Source organism: Diospyros lotus, chromosome 7, assembly GCF_014633365.1.
Source record: "Diospyros lotus cultivar Yz01 chromosome 7, ASM1463336v1, whole genome shotgun sequence".
NCBI lineage: Eukaryota > Viridiplantae > Streptophyta > Magnoliopsida > Ericales > Ebenaceae > Diospyros > Diospyros lotus.
This window is the reverse complement of record NC_068344.1, coordinates 31116656-31141599: the sequence shown is the minus strand read 5'-3', so window position 1 is coordinate 31141599 and position 24944 is coordinate 31116656. Positions and strand designations below refer to the sequence as shown.

The following is a 24944-nucleotide window of genomic DNA, read 5'->3' as shown; positions in this document are numbered from 1 at the left end:
AGTTTCTTATCACTAAGAAGCTACTATGTGGGTAGTTGATAAGGTAACTTAAATTTTCTATATTATTTTTTTATTTTTGTCAAAAATAATAAATCAAATTAAACATTCAAGTGAGGTGAATATATACATAAATAACATAAACATTCAATATTATTAAATTTTTAATGAATAATTTAAAGTAAATTTAATTTTATATTAAAAATTAAGTACATACTTAAAAACATGGTAATAAGTAGATTTTTTTGTTTGTTTAAAACTTAACCCTTTTTTTTATTTAAACATTCAAGTGAGAGGTGGGAAGAAGTGTATGGCAAAGAGGTGGTCCATAATGCAGGGAGAGAGAGCCCAATTGGCGCCGACAATAAGCAAAAGCTGCCAAGGGAGATTGGATGGATGGAAAGAATAATGGAGAAAAGTGCCTTATTATTATTATAAATTAATAATGTGATATGTGTTAGCATTTTCTCTCTCTTTCGGGCCACCTTCTAAGAATCTAGGTTTGCCAATACTGAGGAGGAATCTTATCTTTTGTCAACATGGAAAGGAATAGTAATAGTGCTAAGCCTTAATCAGAAAAGTCATTAAGCAAACTTTCATCCCCCCCCCCTCCCCCCTCTGTCTTTATCTTTTGCCTTTTGCTTTAGGCAAAAGATAATGATGGGACTGTAGCCGTACATCTCATCCACAATGGATTGTTATGCCATGGAAGTCGCATTCAAATGTTCTTCCTTCACTCTTCCATTCTCTTTTCTCACGGCAAGCAAAATATATATATAATATTATTATTTTTTTCTAATTTAGCGTAGAAATCGGTAAAATTAAATAATTAATCTTATTTATTAATAATTAAATAAACATTGCTTTTAAAAGGTAGAAAGAAAATATAATATAGGAAGTGAGTGTAATACTTTTTAACAGTAAAACAATTTAAATTTGTAGGATAAATTGGACGTGCCATTTCTTGATTTAATAAATATATTATATTACTTTTTAGAAATTCACAATCACTTAGATCTTCCACACACTAACCATTTTTAGTTCTAATTTTTATGCTCATAACTTTGGATTACAAGTACCAATGACAGACAACCCAACGAAGCACAGTTGGGATCAATGATCAATCTAAACAACCGCCCAAATTAGTTGGATTTTGAATTAGGTTCAAACTATTAAGATCTCTACTCTACTGAAAACACCATCCATGGTTCTCCCACACGAATTCAATGGCATCATCAAAACATAGGCTGCATGCATAAATAATATTCAAAGATGTTTTGATATAATCAGGAAAAACGGAGGCTCAGGCTCAGATCCTAACTAGATCAGTTTGGCTGAGAAGGGTAGCCCACCCCGCCATAGCTGCAAACGTCGGTTGCCCACAGAACAGATAACACAGCCCCGCCGCCTTCAATGCCCGTCCAGGTTGCCCAGCCAGGAATCGGGCGAAATAATCCCCTTCCAACAACTGATCTGGACTCTCATTATTTCACATCACAGCCTCTTTAACGAAGAAGAAAAAGGTAGAAGCACCGCAAAGCGCAGGCCGTGGACTAGCCCTTTAGCCAAATAATCATTGCCTCTCAAACACCAATCTGTGAAAACAAAGATCGCCTCCTACACACAGGGGCAAAGAGACTTGCTAATCCCCAGCTGTTCCATAGCACGGTTTAGCAATACCATGCAGGCTCTTGATCCACATAGAGATTGTAAAATATATCTAATTCCATGGATGGGATAAAATATTTAATGCATCCATGACAGAACACCATGAATAGACGGCTCTCGGTTTCGCTTTTGGCTGATCTCTTATCAGATGCCTCGTTAAGTGCGTATATGGCGACTCAGATCTAATTTCGATCAGTAGGCCGAGAAGAGAAGCAACGCCCGCCGTGGCTGCAAACATCGGTTGGCTAAGGAGAGAGGAGGCAGAACCCCACTTTCAACGGCCGTCCACGTTGCCCCACCAGTAACCGGGTAGAATCCCCTTTGACAACTGATATGGACCCAGAAAACTCGTCAAAACAGCCTCTTAAGGAATGATAAGAAGAAGAACCAACAGCAAAGCCAGAACGCTTTAGCGATGCAGAGGTGTAAAAGTGTAACAGGAATGGTGTTGTACACCCCATGCATAGACAGAGACACAAGAGGGCAGTTAATTGCTCGGAAATGATACATGAAATTACTGGCTTATTGACATGAACGGAGAGGGGCAACCACCCTCAGAAACACCCCATCTCTCCACCCCAAGCAGTTAATATGCTTTTAATCCCATTTGGAGAATTCTTGCTCACCAACTCCCTTCCATGGCCACATCTTCCGTAAAGCATCATATCCTGCATCCGCATGGAAAATGATATTCCTACAGAATTTCGATTCAATGAGAAAAGGGCAGTTGATTTTGGACAATGAATCATCGGCTATCAGACGGGCAACCGCTCTTAAAAACATCCCACATCTCTGTTTGAGGCCTCATCCATTCAATTTCTCAAGATCAGAGCTAGGGCCCCCTTGTTAACAAGCTCTTACAAAACTAATTTAAGCAAATACACTCTTAAAACCTAATACAGGAGCAGCGAGAGTGAGAGCAAGAGAGAGAGAGAGAAAGAGAAGCAATCTTAAAATCAAATATTGTTTCAAAACACAATTTAAGAATAAGTACAAGATTTCAAACTGGTTAGAGCCAACAGTCAAACCGAGATGGATGTTTATTTAATATGTAATTATGAATACAAAATCCATAATATAATAATTCCATAATAAAGATGAAGCTACTAAAAAGCCACGCTATAAAGGTAAAATAGATTTAAAAAATGCTAAAACAAAATGATAAGTAGATAAAATTCAACAGGGTCTCCTACCATAATGGAGGTTTTGGGGTTCCAAAGCCCCAACCCATATCATATACCATTTTTAATTATTTTTTTAAATAAAATACTGAAACAAAAAATTATTAAATTTTTTTAAAATATCAAACCACAATTAGTTGGATTTAGGAACAGTCAAATCCATAATTAAAACATGAAAAAATATGATTTTTTTCATACAGCCTAGGTCAAAATGGCCCGAAGCTTGAAAAAACCATATCGATTTACAACTTTCAGCCACTGCAAGACATCAAACCAAGCTCAATACTCCACTCCCAAAAGGATGTATCAATTATGAATACTGGATCTGCAATTACAAATCCCAAATAGTATTTGACACTACTCGATTGAAAAAACCCAACAAATACGTATCAAAACAGGTAAAAGAGGTAAAGATCCATAAATGGAGTTCGGTTGAGACTCAGATCCAATGAGATCAGCATAATGAGAAGACCTGTGACCCCCGCCCTGGCTGCAAACGCCGGTTGCTCTGTAAGAGAGAGGTGTAAACAATGTCAGTGATAATGTTTCTTTAGCCCTCCCTCTCTCTCTCTCCCAGGACCATCCGGGTTGCCCTGCCAGGAGCTGGATCAGATCCACTCAACACCTGATCAAGACCCAGAGAATTTATCATCACAGCCTCAACAGCATTTGGAACTTGGAAGTGATGGTGATGACTGAGGCAATGAACAGTAATGTGCCGATATACATATATATATATACATACACACACCCAAAGGGGGGTTGACTTTTGGAGATGAAATCACTGGCTTCTCTGTTTGGCGCAGAGAGGGGCAACCACCCTCAGAAACATCCCATCTCTCTGCTGGAAGCCATATTCATTTTCTGGGTCACAAGCCTTTCATTAAGGGCCCCACAGAATATGCAAACGAAAAGAAAAGAAAAGAAAAGAAAGTGATTCACCCAGATTTTTTGTAAGGGCTGTTGAGTTTGGCTTAGAAAATCATTGGCTCTCAGACAATCACTGCAGAGACAGAGATCACCTTTCCAAGGAGAGGGGCAACAGCCCTTGCAAATTCCCTGCTCCCCACATTGAGCCTCAAGTGTTTTCTGGGTCACTAACTTTCGTTTAAGGCTTTGTTTGGGAGAGAAAAAAAAAGCCAGAAGCCAGTTTGGCTTTACCTTAAATCATGTGAGCTTATATGGAGGCTCAGATCTAATTTAGATCAGTAGGTCAAGAGAGTAGACACCAAAGCCATGGCAGCAAACGACGGTTGCCTATTGAGAGAGAACAGAGACCCCCTTTCTATGGCCATCCGGGTTTGCCCCGCCAGGAATTGGGTGAAATCCCTAGAAAACTGATCCAGACCCAGAATATTTATTATCACAGCCTCTAAAGAATGGAAATGTAGAAGAAGGAACAGAAGCAGATGCAATGCCAGAATGCATTGCTCTCTCTCTCACACACACACACACACACTCACAGGGGGCTGTTGATATAATCAATGGATCATCGGCTCTCATATGATCAATCTGTGAAACCAGGGATCACCTTCCATGGAGAGGGGGGCAACAGCCCTTGCAAATCCCCAGCTCTCTGAATTCACTGCTTTCATGATTGATCCCTAAATTCAATCAGTGGGAGAAAATATTCAATGCAACCGTGATACAATGCATAAAGAAAGCAAACTGTGTTAGTTGTAAGCCTAAAAATGAGCTTCATCAGAGAGCTATAGAATATAATAAAACAAACTGCCACAAAGAAAATATAAGTTTACTTTTTACAAGCCCTAAGGAGTGAAAGAAAATCCAGTATAGCAAAGCTTGCCATGAAGCTATTTCAAGTTTTCAACTGCTATAAACTCACATCTAGTAAACGTCGCCCTGGGTCATGTTGCAATTGTTAATAAATTAAGTGGCTGTTGTCCAACAATTGTTGTAGTAAGAGGGCAGTCTCATAATGGTAAGAATTAGTTTCTTGGGCTCTACCCCTCTTTTCTACCAAAAGAATTTCTTGAGAGAAAAAAAAAAAAAGAACTGCTGAACAAAAGTAAAAAAGCAACAACCCTAGCAAGAAAAGGTTCCCATCCCTAGCAAGAAAAGGTTCCCATCCCTCTGAAATATTATAAAACCTCAATCAAATTATCACAATGAAGGCAAAATCATTACCTTACAGACAGCAATCAAACAATTTGAGAAAGGCAAAATCATTACCTTTCAAGTCAAAATGAAGCAATACAAGAATCACCAGAAATAAAATCAATAATCAGACAACAGAAGAAAAACAAAAGAAATCATACCCCTTTATACTGAATCAACGACAGTACTGAGCAATCAGAGTTTGGCAAGGGGTAGTGATGATTCGTGTTGCACGAAAACAGTGGCACCAAGCAATCGGAGTTGTGAATCAATTCGTGTTGCACAGAAACAGCCACACCAAGCACGGATCAATCAGAGTTGTGAATCGACAGTGGCACCGAGCAACCGGGCAAAAAGGGGGCACAATGATAAGGGGACGGTCAAAGAGATAGAGAGTAGCTGTATGCTGCAACAAAGGTAAACCTGAGAGAGAAAATGACGCTTAAACACTATATAGCTTATTTAATTACACATTTGTTAAAAATTAAAGAGTTTAAACGTTATTTGACAACGTTTCAAAAAAATAACAGTCAAATAGCGTTTAAACTCTTTAATTTTTAAGAAACGTGTAACTAAATAAGCTATAGAGAGTTTAAACTTCACTAATAGCTTATAAGTGGTCAAACTGGTAAGCCAAACACCCCCCAAATAGAAAGGCTTAAAAGCCATCTTAAAAGAAAGGGCTGCTGAGTTTGATTTAGAAAATCATTGATTCTCAGACATCAATCTGGGGATAGAGAGATCCCTTTCTTTGGAGAGGGGCAACAGCCCTTGCAAATTCCCAGCTCTCCGCGTCCAACCTCATGTGTTTTCTGGGTCACAATCTTTCCTTAAATAATATGGAGGCTCAGATCTAGTTTAAATCAGCAGGCCGAGAAGAGAAGCCGCCCCATTGTGGCTGCAAAGATCGGTTGCCAAGTGAGAGAGGAGAACAGAACACCTCTTTCAATGGCCCTCCGGGTTGCCCAGCCAGAACTGGGTCGAATCCCTTTGGCAAATGCCGAACTGGACCCAGAATATTATTATCATCACAGCCTCAAAACAATGGTGAAGAAGAAGAAGAAGAAGAAGAAGAAGAGGAGCAAGCAAAAGCAAAAGGCCAGAACGAGATACCCAGTGGTATCACCACAAAGGGACATTGCTTATATAATAGAATAGATAGATAGATAGATAGATAGACACAGGGCAGTTTGTTTCAGACGGTGAATCATCGCCTCTGGGATGATCAATCTGCTAGAACAGAGATCAGCTTCCACGGAGAGCGGCAACGGCCCTCGCAAACCCCCAGCTCTCCAGACGAGCCTCCTCATCCAACAGTTGGCGACCATCGCTGGCCGGAGATTCCCACGATCAGAGCATACCATTAGAAACGCCAAGCCAAGGGGGTTAACATACATAAAAATGGGCCAGATTTAACGGCTGGATTTTATAGATCTGATTTTTAATTTTTGGCCAGAACTGAAAAACGCACTGGCAGTCGCCACCGCCACCGTGGCCGCTGGTTTCCGGCGATCAGAGGCAACCACTCAACACCCTTATCCCCATCGACCAACATACCCAAAAACCAACAAGATCCAACGGCCGAATCTCCATAGATCTAAGCTTAAACTTCCCGCCAAACCCAACCGCGCGTATATACGTATATATCATGGATAATGAAAGAGGGAGAGAGACAGAAAGAGAGAGCAGATAGCGAAAGAGAGGGAGTGAAAGGTGGTTCCATGGTGGTGTTGGATCTCACTAGATCTGAATACTATTTTTTTGGAAAAAAGGCTACCGTTTTTGGAAAGGAATCGCTGGCCACCGTCCATGGCAGATTCCGACAGCCGGTTCGCCTTGGTCTTGTGACCAACAAACCTAGAAACCAAAATGGTCTAACGGTTATATCTCACTAGATCTGAAGATTAATTTTTTAGAAAAAAAGGCTAGCTGTTTTTGAAAAGGCATCGCTGGCCACCGTCCATGCAGATTCCGACGATCGGAATCGCCTTGGTTTTGTGACCCACATACCCATAAACCAAAACGATCCAACGGTTGGATCTCACCAGATCTGAAAATTAAAATCGAAGAAATTTAAGTCCTTACCTTAAATCGGAGAAACTCCGGTTACCGGCGTCGGGATGGCAGTCAGTTGGCCGGAGGAGAGAGAAGGGACTGCCAGAGGAGAGGAAGAGTAGGCGAGCCGACGGCCGGCGGATGCTGGCCGAAGAAGAAGAGTAAACGGAGACGCAGGCCAGGGGGAGAAAGCAACAGGGGGCCGCTAGGGCTTGGTCGGATGTTGGCCTGCTCTAACATGCCATTTTAAACCCAACCCGGGTGGGTCGGGTATCGGGTCGGTGTCCAGCAGTTTCAATTCCTTGATATTTATTTATATGAATCCTATAAAAATACGTTAATATATAAGTATACTTATACATGATATATTATATATGATATTTTATTTATAATAATCATATATTATTTGGTTGGTTTATAATTAACAGACAATATATTTTAAGTTATATTTGTATAAGTTCATGTATTTACTTATATTATATCATATTTTATTTAATATATATTACAAAAATATAATATATATATATATAGTATGAAATATATGTGACCTTATTTTAAATTACTAATACTTAATAGATACATCTTAGAAACATAATATTTACTTTTAAATTATAGGAATATTTTTGAGATTATAAGCACTTAAAAGTATCAAAAATACCAAACACAACAATGTTTTATTTTAATTTAAATTCATACTTTCTAATGCATAGTAAACACAAAAATTTCACTTTCCCATAAACGTAACTTTTAAAAGATAGACCTTCCTAGGAATCATATCAGAAGAAAGTGTTTGTTTCTTCTTAAGCTCTCCTTTTTTTTTTTTTTTTTAATTCAAATTCATGCTTACATTAAACCATTTAAAGAATTTCAGAATTTAAAGAATTTCAGAATCAGAAGTGACTTTGACCGAAAGATACACAAAACTAACCGTAACGAAAAACATTCAACATTTGAGGGCAAAATTAATCTTCTTCTAGTTTTAAACACTTTTGGAAAAAAACAAAACAAACAAACAAATTCTAGCCTAAACTTCTTGTTTTACAACTTTCCAGGTAAAAATGAGAATAAAAATCATTGTTACCTGCTGAAGGTCTCCAGGGTCCGAACAGTTGGTGCCAGTCAGAACAAAGGCACAACAATCATGACCTGCTGAGCACGAGTTGGGGTTGCAGGAGCCAGCTGGCAGTTGACCAAACATCTGCTACTATGAATACGAGTTGGGGAAAAGATGGTTCAGTCTGATGATTCCAGGTTCAATATAATAAATATCACCTCATATTTTGGATTATATCATCTAAAAACAAAATTAGCTCAAGAACAAAATGATATACACATAGTAGCGGCCCTCAATAGAAGGTTTGCTGATCTAACTACTTCAACAATTATCTTTTCTAGCACAAGTAAACAAAACCCCCAACTCTTCAGTGACACCTCTTCTGATGGTTTAGACACTAAATCTTTAAGATTATCCAAATAATTTATTTTATCCAAGGCTCAAAATTTAGCTGAATTCTAGACAACCTTGTGCGATGGTTGATTTTACTTTATCTTTGATTATCAGATATAGGAAAGAAAAACAAAACTTCCCAAACAATAGTTGCATGAAATTTTAGAACCATGAATTTGAATTCAGTGTTAATCCAATACCAGTGAGATTCAGCATTCTGCCGATGCACCAATCTACATTTGAACTCTCTGAACTCATATTCGGAAGATTTCACAAAAATAACCGGAATAGAACACCTTATGTATCTATGGAAAGAGACCAGCCATATAATCACAATTCCAAATAAATTGAAACGAAATTATGCTGCACAATTACTTAGTAGTAAGGATTCTTATGAGACACTTGCCATACTTGTTCCGGAATCCCAAATAAGGACAGAACACAAGTTTCCAGTTTTTGGTACATACAGAGAAGGCCAGCCACCCTCAAAAACATCCAATCTCTTTGTGGGAAGCCTCGTTCATTTTCTGGATCTTTGATTGAAACTTGTAGAAATAATAAGACTAGGAAAATAATACTCAACCAAAATGTAGGGACGACAATTTTTATGCCATTTGACATATATCTGACAAATTCAGTCCATTTAAGGCAGGTACCAAAGGCTGGTTTTTGGCTATTAGCAAGGAAGCCTAGGATAAACATTCAACATCAAAAAATCAGCTTTCAACAATTTGAACCTACAAAATGCAACAATCCCAAATTTTGATAGAAAATTTGAGATAAGAAATGAATAAGTTGAATATTTAATTTAAATTGAATGTATACAAGTCTCCAGTGGATATCTGTTACCCAATGTGGACAAAGATGAAGGACTAACTATATATTACTCAACAAGTACAGGTACAAATACGAGTACTAGGAAAGGAATATGTGCACAACTAGGCCAAAATGTGCACTGACTAAAACCTTTCCCTCCCACTCTTCAAAACCCAAAATTGATCTTCACTCCCACTCTTCTCTCTCCCTCTGTACTTCTAAAACCTTTCCTTTCCTTCTCCATTTCTCCTTCTTTTTGTTCTGTTTTCTCCCTCCAATTCTGTTCTTTCTTCTTCAATTTCCTATTCAGACCCTAGTAAACCCTAGGATCGTGACAGATTACTATCTGGTCTATTGAATACCACAAGGAAAAGAAGAGGAAGAGTGTTTTGGACATTGTGCAAATGCACAATCACTGAAGAGCAAGTTTGTAAATTGGACAAAGAGTGAAATGCACTCTTTTAGCATGAATTTGGAACAATATTTACATCCAAAATACATTATATTGTTCCATCCAAAATACATTATCACATAAGACTTTTCTATAACAAAAATCCCTATGAAAGAAAATGTACATAGCACTAGTAAATGTTCATGAGAAACACTACACATGGTTAAGGGGTTTAGAGAAGAAACAATGGGAAGAATCAGGAGTGGGGAGGGGGAGAGAAGATGATTGGAGTGGGGAAGATCAAACAATATACAAATGTGTTTGGCCACCCCCTTAAACAAGGGCAAGCTATTTGTGGGTTACTCCTTTTACTCTACTTCAACCACCCTATTTGGCTAGCTTACATATTTTCAAAGTTTTAATATCTTTTCTAGCTATTGGTTGTTTCTTGCCAAACCCTTAACCTTAACTCAAGTTGTTATTTAGGTCTGTTTTATTTTGCTCTATATTCATCAAATTATCGGTTCAAATTGCATTTTCATTACCCTTCCACAATTCGACAAACAAGTAAAAAAAAAAAAATCAATAACATCGATGCTGAAACAGGTACTGACAAGAAAAGGCAAGTGGCATCTATCACAGAGCGATAGATTAAGCATTACCTAGACATTGGGCAAGCTGATAACACAAGCACATTCAACCACCTCAGCCTCCATTCGTTCTAGAGATGGATCACACAACATGCTGGCAAAATGGATGACCGGTAGAAGAAATATTTAACAAGAAATATAAGAGTTGAATGAAAGCATTAGAGCTTATCTAGAAGACTAATTGCTGCAGAGAAGTCCTGTTCATAGCTACATTCAAAGTTTTAGCCGAACTGGCTGACATCCATTTTTGTGGACTGACTCATACTTTAAAAAAAATAAAACTCTACCAACATTTCACTTGTTAAAACTTGAGAAATGGTTTTACTTAAAGAATATTTTCCCCTTACGTAATTCAAGCACATGAAACTAACCCAAAACTATTGTGAAGGCTTGCTGGGGATCTTTTATTGCACATTGTAATTAATTAGTAACATCTAATTTTTATGATTAAAATTTCCAAATAAAAATAACATTCATGACCAACCTAAATCAATTCGATGCTTGGTAACAAATGCAGAGACAAAACCAGTTCATGCTGGATTTGTAAAGATGCAGAAGCAATCAAAATACATTCAAACCATAAGATCCATTCCTTGCACAAAACACCTCCCATCGTCAAAACCACAAGTAAAACACATGTTGCATGCAGATATAAGAAGAAAAGATGTTAGAATTAGTCTGCAGGGCATAAGTCAAGTGGCAGCCAAGTGATATAATAGAGTTAGTACCAATAGGTCACGAGTTCGATACTTGTAAGGCCAAAGGCCCGCCTGGGATTTACCTCATCTGCCAAAATCGAGGGCACGAATAGCGGGAGACCGCGCAAGAACGGTAATCCCAAAAGATGTTAGAATTGATGTGGGTACATGAAGGCGCAGATCCATAGATCAGTAAGCCAGGATGAGAGGCCACATCCCCTTGCGTGAATGCAAGAGAGAGCAGAGATGACAGGACCCCGTTTATGCCAACTACCAGAAACCATATGTAAATTTACAAGCACACAGAATGCAAAAATTGAAATGGCATACAGAGCAATAACTTGGTGGGAATACCTGTTTCCTACATTTGTCAAGCATGATGCATATTTTTTAATAATGTTATTTATTTCCTAAATATTTTTGATAAAAATTAGATAAAAAAATTTGCAAAATTTGAGGAAACATTGTAGAGAATCTGCCTTTATTTTCCTTCTCTCCGGGAGAAATAGTTTTCCTAGCAGTCAATCAGAAAATAATCAAAATATAATTAATTTTAAATGTTAAATTTACAGATTCATAAAATATTAAAAATAATACAACATTATTACTAAATAAACTTAATACCAAGACAGACCTTTTCAAATGAATCAACTCTCACCAAAAAGCATTTCCAGGGAAATTGAAAATAAAAGTTCACAATGACACCGCACAAAGAACAGCTTAAATACCCTGAAAAAACCAAGAAACTATTTAAGTAGAGAGACAGGGGAAGAGGGGAAGCTCAGAGTCGCCAATTCTCAGGCAAGCCAGAAAGCTGTGGCTGCAGAAACAGTGGCCATGAGTGCCCCGCAAGGATTGGGCTTCTCTCCTGCCTGACCATCATCACAGCCTCACATAAACACAGACAGACAGACAGAAAGAGAGAGAGAAAGAGAGAGAGAGAGAGAGAGAAAGAGAGAGAGAGCTCATACATGTGTATATGCAAAAAGGGCGGTTGTTCCTTTTGTTGAGAATTGAGAAATCATTGGCTCCCAGATGACCAATCCGTCTAGACAGAGATCATCAACAGTCGACAGAGAGGGGTAACAACCTTCAAAAATTCCCAGCTCTCCATGTGAGCCTCATTATTAAACTAATGAGTGACCATAAACACTAGCTGGTTGACTATATATGCAAAGGTAAATTACACCACACCCCGAAGGTTTGGCAAACACCTTCCATCCTCAAAATCAGAAATAAAACATATGGGCTCTAGATCAGTAGGCTGGGAGGAGTAGCCACTCCTGATTGGTTGCGAACATTAGTCATTTAGTTGCCTAGTGAAAGAGACATAGCCCCATTCAATGGCCATCCGGGTTGCCCCCTCAGGAACTGGGTGGAATCCCCTTTGACAAAAGATCTGGACCCAGAATATTTACCATCACAGCCTCCAAAGAATGGAGATGAAGAAGAAGCAGCGGCAGCAAAGTCAGAATGCTTCACACACACACACACACACTCACAGGGCTGTTGATTTCTTGGATACAAGAGAAGAAACCACACACTCAGAGACAGGGGAAACAACCCCCAGAAATATCCCATCACTCTGCCCCAAGAAGCCTCAATTCAGTCTCACTTCTAGGCCAACATTTTGAGGGCTATTTAGTTGTAGAAAATGCTTTCTTAGTTTCTATCTTCAATATCCACATTCAGCAGCAGCGAAAGCAATAAGAATTGCAAAGAAAAGAGGAAGAAGAGACAGAAGGACTGTTGGTTTCCCTAATGGTGGTTGAAATCATTGGTTTTGGATGATCTGACATCAAAGATGGGCTTCACAGAGCAGGCAACAATCCACTCTCCGTGCCTCTTTCTAGGTTCAATTTATTTTTTGTAACTCAAATCACAATCGGAGACGTAGGACATTTTTACCCTAGCCCGATTGATTTAAATGTTTGAGTTGATATAATATATTTCTTAAAATACACTTTTGCGCACACACACACTTTCAACTAGAAGAGAGGTGGTTAAAAATAACCACGTGAGATCTAATGTAAAAATAGGCCACATCATGAAGAAAATGCACCATCAATTTACAACTTCCATTTCTAGAACAGATTGTACCTGCATTTGAAGGCTGGTCATTATCAACATTAAACCAAGCCCGATTCCAAAATAAAAAAAAAAACAAAAAAACAAAACAAAACAAGCTCAATTCTGTTACCGAGAAGGTTGGTTTGATGCTCAATTCAATAGCCAAAGAGGGTATAAAACCCTAACACTAGTTCTGCAATTGTATATCTCAAAAATCACAAGAAAAGATGTAGAAGTGGGAGGATCCATGTATAAAAGAATAAGAATGGGGATTGAGACTCAGATCTAATCGGATCGGTAAATTGAGAAGACCGGCAACCCACCACCGTGGCTGCAAAAGCCGGTTGCCCAGTAAGGGAGGAAGGAAAACAGAGTCCGTGACCATCTTTCTTTGCCTCCCTCCCCCACAGGACCATCCGGGTTGCCCCGCCAGGAACCAGGTCGGTCCGCCCAACCCCTGATCTGGGCCCAGAGAATTTATCATCACAGCCTCATAAGAATTTGGAACTTGTAGGAAGTGAAACAAGATGATGATGATTGATGAAGATGATGATGAAGACAACTGCCAAACAGCCATGCCGTAATATACATACACACATACATACATATACATACAGTATGTGTAAAAACACACGCACCCAAAGGGTTGTTGATTTGTGGAGAAGACGACGAAATCACTGGCTTCATTGTTTGATGCAGAGAGGGGCAACCACCCTCAGAAACATCCCATCTCTCTGCCGGAAGCCTCACTCATTTTTCTGGGCCAAAAGTCTTTCGATTTTCATTAAGGGCCCATTTGCCAGCAGAAACTACGAAAGAAAAGAACGTGACATCCATTCGGGTCATTGATTAGAAAGGACTGTTGAGTTGGATTAAGAAAATCATCGGCTCCCAGCTGATCGATCTGCATATACAGAGATCACCTTTCTACGGAGAGGGGCAACAGCCCTGGCAAATTCCCAGCTCTCCATGCCCAGCCTCATGTATTTTCTGGGTCGCAATCTTTTCTTAAGGCTGTGTTTTGGGGGAAACAGAGCGGGTTCGTCTTGGCTTAAATCATATGGAGGCTCAGATCTATGGAGCCTCCAATCAATTTTCAAAAGTCGTAGTTTTGCAAAGATTTGAAAAGTGTCCTATTTTTCCAAAGTTCAGTACCGAAAGTCCTATTTTTCCAATTTTTCCAAATTTCCCAAGTCAGATCAGTAGGCCGAGAAGAGAATATTCCCACCCTGGCTAGGAACATCGGTTGCCTAGTGAAAGAGGAGAACAAAGGCCACAAGCGTCGCTCACTAGGCATGAGATTGCGGATTCGAACTCATGCCATTTACAATTATTTCCGATGTACCAAAAAGAACAAACAGAACAGAGCCCCCTTTTCAATGGCCATCCGGGTTGTCCCGCCAGGAACCGGGTCGAATCCCCTCCGGCAAATGCTGATCTTGACCCAGAATATTCTTATCATCACAGCCTCAAGAGATCGGTGATGAAGAAGAAGCAGAAACAAAGCCATAATGCGTTACCCATAGGCAACTAAGTGTACAAATAGCATTTCCCTGATAGATTAGATACACACACACACACACACAGGGCAGTTTGTTTCAGTCGACGAATCATCGGCTCTCAGATGAACAATCTGCGAAAGCAGAGATCACCTTCCACGGAGAGCGGCAACGGCCCCCGCAAATCCCAGCTCTCCGAACGAACCTCCTCCTTCAACCCAGGGCTTTCACAAATGAGCCCTAAATTGGAGAAAATATTCAGATGCTGTTTGGCTTACCCTTTTTTAACGAGTGCAATTTTGTTCACCCCCTTTAACGGGCACACACACACACACACACACACAGAGGGCAGTTGGTTTCAGTCGGCGAATCATCGGCTCTCAGACGAACAATCTGCGAAAACAGAGATCACCTTCCACGGAGAGCGGCAACGGCCCTCGCAAATCCCAGCTCTCCGAACGAACCTCCTCCTCCTTCAACCCAGGGCTTTCACAAATGAGCCCTGAATTGGAGAAAATATACAGGCTGTTTGGCTTACCCCTTCTTTAAGACGCCTTCCTACTTAAAAGCTGTGTTGACTAACTTTTAAGCTTGATCAGCTATGGACGAATCTCATTCGAATCAAACAAGCCCTAATTTGGATTCCGAAAATTGCATTTTAATATCGTGTTGTAGGGTGAATGGGCCGGGCTTCGCGACACTGTGTCAGGAGGGCGTGTGAACTGAAGCCCTGCTTGCAATAGGAATTATGGAATTTTACATTTATTAGCATTATTACTAATTTTATTAGGTCCTACACCCATTTAAGATTTTTATCTTATTGTCTTTAAGGAAAAAAATTAAAAATTAAATATAAACATTTAAGGAAAAAAATAAATTGTCCGCGAAAAAACCTTTTGATGCATGCCATTTCATAATTGTGGCTTTATATTTAATACTCCAAGTCATAATAATTTATTCATTTAAACACTCTTTAAAGAAAAAAAACATACTTCTGTTGCAAGACTGGAGAATTAGGGGGGAAAAAAAATACTAAAAACAAAAATAGCCCAATCGAGAACAAAGTAAAGACTTTCATCTCCAAACAAGAAGATCACAGCACTAAGGCACGGGAACAGATAATACAGCCCGAAATAATTTTTGGTCCATTTTTATAATTTATGAAACATTTTAGAACCATTTTATAAATTATATAAAACAACTGAAAAAGTATTTCTGACAATAGTAACAAAGGGAAAGATGTGCAACAAAGCGAAAGTTGAGAGATATGGCCAAAATTGAACCGGACCGGCGGTTCGAACCGGAACCAGATCGGCCGAAACCGGGATCGGGGCCAGGACCGGAACCGAAACCGGAACCGGAACTGGACTGAATCGGCGAAATTCAGTCCGGTTCCAGTTCAAGGTTCCGGGGAACCGGAACCGCCGGTTTCGGTTCCACGGAACCGGAACAACCCCCCGTGCCCCCCCCCCCCCCCCCCCCCAACGGTCCAAAATTGGACCGTTGGCTGCCAATTTTATTAATTTTTTTTTTTAATTTTATAATTCCTATCTATATATACCCCTCTCTCCCCCACTCATTTTTCACACTTTCTCTCTCTCTCTCTCTCTCTCTCAAGTCTCAAGCTATTATTCTCTCAATTTTGTCTCTCATTTAATATTTCAATTTCAATTTCTTCAATCTTCTCATTTTGTTATTTATCAATTTATTCAATTATATTGTTATTTATTCAATCTTCCTCCCAACCAATGAAATGGGGTGATAAATTTTTAGATCAAAGGAGAAAAAAACCTAGATCGAGCTCACATTCGGAGCTCAAAACTTATCTAACCACAGTTTTTGAATTTGGTGATGATACAAGTTTAAATTTTGAAATTTTGGAGTGGTGGAAAAGGCACAAGGAGACATTTCCAACTCTTGCAATTATTGCAAGTCAACTTCTTGCAGTTCCAGCTTCAACTGTAGTCGTTGAACAAACATTCAGTAGTGGAGGCAACATTTTGGACGAAAGAAGATCAAGATTGGCTCCAGAATCATTGGAAGCTCAAGTTTGCCTCGATGATTGGGAAAGAGCTAACATGCGACGTCAAGAAGAACTTATCCATTCATCATCATCTGACGAATGGGTTAATGATGGTTCAACAACGGCGACTTCCGACTCCAATGAAGATGCGTAGGATCCAACTCATCCAAGTCCATATTTTATTTTTTTTCACATTTATAAAAATTAATTACTTGTATTACATTTTTGTTGTAATTATTTTTTAATGAAATTAAGTCTAATTCTATTTTTTATTTTTTATTTTTCACATTTATAAAAATTAATTACTTGTATTACATACTTGTTTAATTGTTTCAATTATTTTTAATGAAATTATTACTTATATTTCTTCAATTTTTAGTAATGTTTTTTTATTAAAAATATGGTTGAGAATATTTATATTTACAATTACATTTAACAATTAAAAATCGAAACCAAACCGAACCGAACAACGGAACAAAGACTAAAATTGAATACAACAATATTTAAAAAAAATTAAAAAAATTCTGTTTGAACCGGAACCGAAACCGTTGACCGAACCGGTCCAAACCGTTGACCGAACCGGCACGAACCGGAACCGGAACCGAACCGTCTCAAACCGCCCTTAGCCAGTTCGGTTCAGGTTCAAAGATTTCTTAAACCGGAACCGACGGTTCTTGAACCGAAATCGGCGGTTCATGAACCGTGGCCATGTCTTGAGACAATGAGATTGTTGGTGACGAGAGACATGGCGACAACGACAAAAGAAGAGGTGTAGTGACGACAAGAGACAATAGTGAGAAAGGACAAGACAGTCGACAATGAGGGGCGAAGGTCAAGGACAGACAACCATGGAATAGGAGTAAGATGAGAAAAAAAAATTAAAAATTATATATATTCGATATATATATATGTTTAATAATATATATTTATTTAATTATAAAATAATATATTTATTATTAAAAAATCTATATTTTCTTAATTCACGCTTTATTAACATTTTCGTTTTCTACCTTTATTTTAAAAACCTTTATTTTAAAAAAAAATATCATTCTCCAGAATTGTTAAACATTTTTTATATCCATTTCTGTACAAACTAAGATAAGGCTGCGCAAACTAAGATAAGGCCAGCCATTGACAACATCAAACCAAGCTCAATTCACAAAATTATTATGTTATCCTGTCAAGTAATATAACATTTGTTCGATGTGGACAAAACCAAAGAAAGGGCCTGAGCCCGCGAATCCATCAATTTGTGCATCCTTGGCATTGCTTGAGATTTCTCCATTTGGGTGACAAATTAGCACAAATTGATGGAAGCAGCACTACCAATCATTAACCAAGTAAGTCAATCAAGCAATTCTACTAAAGTCGTCATCCTTTTAGGAAAGCTCCTTGGGCTAACCTCTTGCCTCTTCCAATGCCTTTCTCACCGTTATGGTCCCAGCCAGTGTAACCCGCAATCCGTTTGTCAAGCTCTGATACCAGAATCGTCAAGCCCTTAGATTAGGGCTAGGCAATTACAAAAATTGAAAAGAACAAAACGCAAAGGAGAGGGAAAGAAAATAAGAGGGAAGATCTTTATATTATCTTCGATGTCCTCTCTCTTACTATCATAAATCTCTTTATAAAGCCTCTACCAACCATATATCAACTACCTCATCCACCCAACTAACATAACAGCAAAACAAATAGTATTTGTAGTTAGTTATTCCCCTAATCGCCTAACCACCTTTTACTTAGCACTAACGACTCAAACAAGATGGTTGCCTTCCAAGTACAAATATACCCCTAAGGTGACAATTTTATAATTACAACAGAAGAGGCTTTGCAAGACTAGCAAGAAGGAAACAAAGGTAAAGGACAACAATGGTCAAAGTCCAATCTCCAAAGACTACAATTCCAAAGCAACAATTTCTTCAAGATGGGTAAAAATCTTTTTCTTACAAAATTAAAATAATCTGAATAATTATATTATAAGCTAAAAGACAGACTAGCTAAAGAAGAAACTCATATAAACATAGACAATTCCCCCACCCCCCAAACGTTGGGGAATATCCTAACTATTTAATTTCCATAAGGCAATTTGAATTCAATTCTAAACAACTCGTGCGCTGGTTGATTATTCAGCATGACATTCTATAGAACCATGAATATAAGCACAAAGTCAAGTTTCGCTTAATCGAATGTCAACGACTACAGCAATCTACTAGTGCACCAAGCTAAATTTGAAGCTTGATCTGCAGAAGAAAACAATGAAATATCCTAAACAGACCTCACGTATATAGCAGACCTATCCTAAAATTGCAATGCCACATAATAGAACCAATATCTGAATTTTCAAAAGCGCTGAATGTGAATTGAAACGAAATGCAAACAATTAAATTAGGACTTTTGTCAAACACTTGGCTTATCGATTCCCTAATCCCAAACAAAGGTAAGAACACTGGTTTCTTGATTTTCTTAGTCAGACAATTAATATTTTTAAATAATTATGATACGTATTTACTAAATATTTTGATAAAAATAAGGCAACAAATTTTTGCCAAATTTGAGGAAACATAATTGACATTCTGCCCTTGTATTATCTTTCTCCTAGACTTCAAGAGCAATAGTTTCCAAGTTGTCAAACCAAAAATAACCAAAATGTCAATCACACAAAAATGTCAAATGTGTTGGGGGTTGAAATATTAAAAATAAGGGCATTCGTTAACATGACCCTAGAAAAAATATCATATTACAACTAAATAAACCTAATAGCAAAACAGAGAAAAACATAAAACCAGTTCTACCTGCTGTGCAACTGCAACAAAGAATGGCACATAGCACAAAAACCTGATTTCTGAAGAATAAAGATCCCCTGAGAAAATCATCACGCACAATTCAAGAACCTGAACAAACCAAGAAAATATTTTGATAGATAGATTGAAGAGAGAAGGCTCAGATTTGCCTCTTCTCAGGCAAACAAGGAGTCCGGCAATGGCTGCAGAAACAAAGCCCACAAGACACAAATGGCTCACATCTCACTGGGTTGCCCAGCTAGGATTGGGTTTCTATGATGCCTGATTATCCTTAAAAACATCATCACAGCCCCACAAAAATTAGTGTTCATGTGTTGAATATACATACTTATGTAGAAAGAGCCGTTAGTTCTTTTGTTGAGAATCATAAGCTCTCGGAGGACCAATCTGTGGAGACAGATCATGATCTTCAGAGACGGGCAACAACCCTAAAAAATTCCCAGCTCTCAATGCGAGCCTCAATTCTTAAACAAATGGGATACTGTAAACTACAATTGGTTGTTTTGATTTAAAAGGGTAAATTACACACAGAATCCCTGAGGTTAGGTGAAAACCTTCCATTATCACAACCATAAATAAAACATATGGGCTCTGGAACAGAAGGCTTGGAAGGGAAGCCACAACTGCCAATGGCTGCAAACACCAATTGCCTAATCAGAGTGAATATAACCCTCAATGACGCTGGCTATCTGGGTTGCCCCGCCAGGAACTGGGTGGGAATCCCATTGACAACAGACCTGGACCCAGAATATTTATCATCACAGCCTCTAAAGGGCACGATGGTAATGATGAGGATGAAGCAGCAGCAGCAAAGACAGAATGCTTCACCAATACATACACACAGAAGGCTGTTGGTTTATTGGAGAGGGGAGATGAAATCACTGGCTTATTGGCGAGAACAGATGGGAAACAACCCTCAGAAACATCCCAACGCTTTGCCTCATTTCTTTCATCTCCAGCAGAAAGGAAGCAACTTTACAAGCCTCATAGGGTGTTTGGCTTAGCTTCAACCTTTTATATCTGCACCATCAGCATCAGAAGCAGCAAGGACTACAAAGAAAAGATTAGCAAATCTATGTATACAACAACATATCCAGCCTTTATCTCACTGTGGGGTTGATGAAGGAAATTAAGACTCAGATCTAACCAGATCGGTAAATTGAGCAGACCGGCAACCCCCCACTGTGGCTGCAAACACCAGTTGCCCGCCCGGACCATCTGGGTTGCCCCGCCAAGAAATGGATCAGGCTGGCCCAACACCTGATCTGGACTCATAAAATTGATCATCACAGCATCTTGGGATGATTGCCCTCATGCAACCCTCGGGATGAGCCTTTGGCCCTTACCCGCTATAATCGAACTCGCAACCCATCTGATTGACACCAACATATTTCTCATCCAACCACTCGACCTAAGCCCTAGGGGCAATCATCACGGCCTCTTCATAATATGGAACTTGGAGAAGGAGATGGAGAAGATGGTGATGGCGACAAAGCAGCAAGGCAGTATTATATGTATACGCATACATATGCATAAATTATATATACTAGAGGTGTGGCCCAAGCAATGCTCATTTTGGACGTTCAAGCGGCTTGATTTTTTCTTGCTTACCCCTGATAATTCAGGCACCCAAATTAGGTTGCACAGAAACAGAATTGAGAAAGCAATATTTTTTTTAAAAAGTAGAAAATGAAAAGGAATAAATAAAAAAATATAAGGAGAGTTTTATAAATATAACTTTGTTGAGTCTTGGATCTGATTCCTCACACAATAAAACACTCTCTCACACCCAAATTCTTACCCGATAGAGATAGAAACAAAAGAAATGTAAAACAGATCAGAATAACAAGCAACAGCAGTAAAAGAACAAGAAGTCTTATCCTGGTTCGAGCAAGAAGTTGCCCTACATCCAGACTGCCAGATGATGCCGACAGAATCCACTATCAAAGAAACAAGAATACAGCTCGTCCTTAATGATCTCTTCCTCGCACACACTTAGGCTAACAATCAACAGCCTCTCTCATAATACAAGGACCGAGCATTAGCTCTCTCTCAATTCTCCAACTCCTATGTGCGAATACAACAAAAGGATTCTCTCATCCTCAACAGAACCTATCCGCCACTATTTATAAAAGATAGAGGCGGTTACAACTTAAGGACTGAAATGCAATAAAAGGAAATACAAGGCTTACTCGGAAATAACCTAAGAGATATTTCCGTTATATTCTAAACACATAAAACATAAGAATAAAAACATTTCCAGACAAATCTGCCCTTTACCGAAACTATTAGCTATACTAATACAAATTCTAACAAACTTTTAATATAAAAAATAATTATTCAATCTAAAAATAAACATACATTCCATAATGCATTCAAACAAACATAAACTTAAGTTCTATCATCCATGAACAAGATTTACTAATTAAAAACAAACAATAATTAAGAAACAAAATAATCAAATATAATACAAAAGTTTCTACTTAACTGCCACCCGACAAATTTTACTTTCAAATTAAGGAAACCAACAATAATTCAGTTTGTAATAATTCTGGATGAGTTTATTTGATCAAATAGAGGCAGCCTCAAAATTAGGGTGACACGAATGAACAACCCTAGCAAGAAAAGGTTCACATCACTCTGAAAGATTACAACAACACAGTCAAATTATCACAATGAAAGCAAAATCATTAGCAGAAAACCCATTCAAGTCAAAACGAAGCAATACGAGAATCACCAGAAATAAGACCAATAAACAGACAAAATAAGAAAAAGAAAAGAAATTATACCCCTTTAAGCTGAATAAACGGAGAAATCAGAGTTTCTGTGAATCGACGGTGGCAGGGGGTAGCAATGACTCGTATTGCACGGAAACGGCGGCACCAAACACGGAAACAAGGATCGAGCACTGAGCAACCGGGCAGCAAGGGGGAATGAAGATAAGGGTTCGCAGAGGCAGCCCTTAGAGAAGGAATTTTTCCCGTCTCTTACAAGAAAGGGCTGTCGAGTTTGATTTAGAAAATCATCGATTCTCAGACTATCAATCTGGGTATAGAGAGAACCCTTTCTATGGAGAGGGGCAACGGCCCTTGCAAATTCCCAGCTCTCCGCGTCCAACCTCATGTGTTTTCTGGGTTGCAATCATTCCTTACATCATATGGAGGCTCAGATCTAGTTTAGATCAGTAGGCCTAGAAGAGAAATCGCCCTGACGTGGCTGCAAAGATCGGTTGCCAAGTGAGAGAGGAGAACAGAACACCCCTTTCAATGGCCCTCCGGGTTGCCCGCCAGAACCGGGTCGAATCCCTTCGGCAAATGACGATCTGGACCCAGGAAATTATTATCATTATTGCCTCGAAAGAATGGTGAAGAAGAAGAAGAAGAAGCAAAGCCAGAATGACAAGCCCAGTGGTATCAACACAAAGGGACTTTGTTTATATAATAGAATATATATAAATAGATAGACACACACAGGGCAGTTCGTATCAGACGGTGAATGATCGGCTCTGGGACGATCAATCTGCGAGAATAGAGATCAGCTTCCACAGAGAGCGGGAACGGCCCTCGCAAACCCGAGCTCTCGGTCTCCCCCGACCCCACCTGCAATTTTATATATCTCGACCAGGTAGTGTCGGTTTCGATTCCGGGCCGGGTTAACCCGGCGTCCTGGGGCAAGTCCAGTAGGTCATGCGAAACCTGGCGTTTCGTTTCGTCCCAGGTCTCATTGTCAAGGTTACATTCGAATCCACAACCATTATCTGACCCAAAGAGAGTTATAGTTTATGTTTTTCTTTTCTCATGCTGCTTTATTTTCCTCACAAGGAGGGAGAGTTCACCTTGTGATCAAACAGAAAACATCATAATTACATTAAGATAGATTTATATGTCTAACATAACTAAATAAACTTAATAGCACCCACCTCCATGGAATGAACCTGCTCTGACTAGATGGCATTCCGGAAAATAATAATAATAATAATAATAAGATAGTGCGACAAAGATCTACTTCTAACATAGCGCGAAAACCCTATTTCTCAAGAACAGAGATCCTCAGGGAAAATCATCACGCACAATTCGAGAACCACAAGAAAAAAATTAGGTAAGAGAGATGGAAGAGAGGAGGCTCAGGTTCGCCTATTTCAGGCACGCGAAGACGCCGGCCATGGCTGCAGAAACAACGGCCACGAGACACAAACGACTCATTGCCGACTGAGTTGCCCCGCCAGGATTCAGCATCTCGCGTGCCTGATTTTCCCGCAAAACATCATCACAGCCTCGTTAAACAGAGAGAGAGAGAGAGAGAGAGAGAGAGCGCGATGCCAAACAGGCTCTGAGACAGAGAGTTCATATATGTGTGTGTTTGTGTGTATATATATATATATATGTATGAAGAGGGCTGTTGATTCCTTTGTTGAGAAATCATCGGCTCTCCGACGACCATTCCGACGAGTCAGACGATCATCATCTACAGAGAGGGGCAACAACCCTCCGAAATTCCCAGCTCTCCGTGCGAGCCTCATTCTTAAACTAATGAGATATCGAAAACCCTAGCTGCTCGACTGTATATATAGTGCCCCCTTTATAGTCTGATTCCCCTTTTTGCCCTGCAGGTGAGGTGGATTACTCACGAATTCGAATGGCATTTCAGTCATTGCACAATCGGGCACTTGAATTTTCCAATTGCAGAATTTAAAGCAATCTGATTTCTCCGTTTTGTCATTTTTGGTCTGCCACCTTTGATGCGGTACCGATCAGATTTAATGTAATATTTTTAACGTAATTGAAAAAAAATCTTATTTATTTAAGATAATTATAATTATAAAAAATATTTTTATATTTAAAAATACAGAGAATATTTTTAAAATTTTAATATAATAATATTATAATTTCTCCCACATTATAATTAATCTCGTTAAATATTAAAAAAATCAAAATATTCTTATTTTTAAATAAATTTTCTTCAAATTTCATTTACATTTTTCTTTTTTTTTTTCTTTTTTTTTAAATCTCTCATCTGTTTTTCTCTCTTCAAATGGTCAGCGAGGCAACATCTTGAAAGGGTGAATTTCTTTCTTTTTCTTTCTTCTTGTTCTTATTGAGTTTTGGAGCCCTTATTCTCAATCTTCTTATTCTTTTTTTCTTGGTTTCTCTTTTTTTCTTCTCTCTTTGTCATTACATGTCGACAATGAACTTGACTACAGCAAACACACCTGAGTTCATTGCAATATGCAACGGTGAACTAGGTTCAGTCCAATCAGTTCATTTTTTTTTTTTTATTTCCCTTCATTTTCCGAATAACAGAGAGAGTGGGGAAATCTACGACCAATTCCATTCTTTTTATAACAAAAAATTTAGCCTCATTATATCCAAGCTCTCCATATAGCCGCCCCATTTGTTCTCTATGATTTAAGCTTAAGCCAACTTTTAAAAAATATTAGAGACAAGAGCATGTATCAGACGGAAGATCCATACATGGGGGACGGATATTGGGCCTCAGAACTATTCTGATTGGTAAAATGAGAAGACCGGCAACC

At 38.8% G+C, this 24944-nt stretch overlaps 1 long non-coding RNA gene across 11 annotated transcripts; it reads right to left on the bottom strand.

Annotated features, from left to right (window-relative positions):
- Positions 1–1114: 1114 nt before the first annotated feature.
- Positions 1115–23946, bottom strand: LOC127806256 (uncharacterized). 11 transcript variants are annotated; one of them, XR_008024383.1, is made up of 5 exons: positions 22201–23946; positions 8101–8257; positions 7050–7343; positions 5126–6821; positions 1115–4450 (listed from the first exon to the last, which is right to left on the bottom strand). It is a non-coding gene; the product is annotated as an uncharacterized LOC127806256 (long non-coding RNA). The 11 variants fall into 11 exon arrangements; XR_008024385.1 differs by having other exon boundaries at positions 1115–6821; positions 22201–22733; positions 22883–23946; XR_008024384.1 differs by having other exon boundaries at positions 1115–6821; positions 22201–23246; positions 23331–23946.
- Between the last annotated feature and the right edge of the window lie 998 nt (positions 23947–24944).